The sequence below is a fragment of the Otolemur garnettii genome, unplaced genomic scaffold, assembly GCF_000181295.1.
Source record: "Otolemur garnettii isolate 467f Iridium unplaced genomic scaffold, OtoGar3 scaffold00067, whole genome shotgun sequence".
Taxonomy (NCBI): Eukaryota; Metazoa; Chordata; class Mammalia; order Primates; family Galagidae; genus Otolemur; species Otolemur garnettii.
In genome coordinates, this window is record NW_003852462.1 from 9324568 (window position 1) to 9326334 (window position 1767).

The 1767-nt window shown below is 42.2% G+C and overlaps 1 pseudogene; it reads right to left on the bottom strand.

Annotated features, from left to right (window-relative positions):
• Positions 1-1204: 1204 nt before the first annotated feature.
• The window catches only part of LOC100960695, a 14833-nt pseudogene continuing 14270 nt past the window's right edge, over positions 1205-1767 (bottom strand).

A 1767-nucleotide genomic window follows, 5' to 3' on the forward strand; every position in this document is an offset into this window, starting at 1 on the left:
AGGCGCCGAGCCATAGCCCCTATTTTTAAGATTACTAACTGCTACAGTAGTATTGATACAATCAAACTACTTTAAGACTTAATTTATTTTTAAATGTGGAAAAGATAAAGGCTTAATCTGACAAAGTTTAACCACTTGTTTCCTCTTACTTAATAGCCCATTCAGTCACCACTGCAGTATTCCTAGTTCTTTGCTTGTACTACCCATACAAAACTCCTTTGAAAAAAAATAATTACCCAAAGCTGTATGCTCAGCTTAAATCCATCTTTAAAGCTTGGGGATAAGCAGCAGGAAACATGAAACATCTTCCTGGAGTATCAACTTTGCACTGAACATCAAACATTAAAAACAAGAGTTCAAAACTTATACTCACGTGTAACAGTCCAGCATTCCCTAAGGCTCCAGCAATTGCTATGCCATCCATTATTTGAAGTTCTACATTAACATGGTTACCTTTGCCATAAAATAAAGCATAACCCTTAAAGTATCTATTTGATAGGTACAAACTACATATTCTTAACGACAGGTCACAAAATTTAAGCAAGTTCTTCCTTAGGTGACCCTAGCCAAAATTAAAGTGGGGCAGACATTATTTTAGCTTTATGTCACTAACAATATTTACACCACTTAACTCCTAACCAAATAGGATACCCTGTTGACCTGTCATATCCAGTTTGTGACATGATTCAAATGCACAAACCTCCCCCCCCCATAGACCTAGGCAGAAATTAATCTGGTTAAGATTGCAAATTACATGAAATCAGCCAGGCGATTTTAATATTAACATGGCATAAACGTCCCTATTTTAGTGGTTTTAGAATGCTTACAAACAAGGGATGAGCTCAGCTTGCCTAGATATTTGAAATACAACTTTATTCTGATTCTAAACGAAAAGGAATGGGAATGACAATGACAAACAAGATTTCCCCACTGGATGTTGTGATGTGACTGTAGCAATCTTCTATCTGAAACTCAAGAAGGAATCCACTGCGCTCCGAACAGCTAAATATGCAGGTCCAAACAATGAAGGTATTTTTTTTTTAAACTGCCACATTCACTCCGAAGCCCGTTCATCTCCTTCAGCATCCCAGATGAAGCACATGCTCCGCTTAGCTAGATGATAAAGTGGCACACACGCTGCACTGCTGACATCATAGGACAGCCTCTAAAACTAGACTTTTGACGCTGAGCTCCAGCTTCATTCTCACAGGTCATCAACCTCATCCCAGAAAGCAGTTGTCTGAGCAACCTCTAGGTCATGTTCATATTGTGCTGCCAAAGCTGGACCATGACCACCTCTGGCGAGGCAAGAGCAGGCATGGCCACAAACTCCAAGTTAGGGTCTCCAATGAGCTTTCTAGCAAGCCAGAGGAAAGGCTTTTCAAAGTTGTAGTTACTTCTGGCAGAAATGTCGTAGTCCTGAAGATTCTTCTTTCGGTGAAAGACGATAGATTTTGCCTTCACTTTCCTGTCCTTGATATCCACTTTGTTTCCACACAACACAATAGGGATGTTTTCACATACTTGTACCAGATCTCTGTGCCAATTGGGCACATTCTTGTAAGTCTTGATGTGGCTCGGCACCTGTGGCTCAAGCGGCTAAAGCGCCAGCCACATACACCTAAGGTGGCGGGTTCGAATCCCCAGCCCGGGCCCACCAAACAACAATGACGGCTGCAACCAAAAAATGGCCGGGCATTGTGGCGGGTGCCTGTAGTCCCAGCTACTTGGGAGGCTGAGGCAGGAGACTCGCTTGAGCCCAGGAGT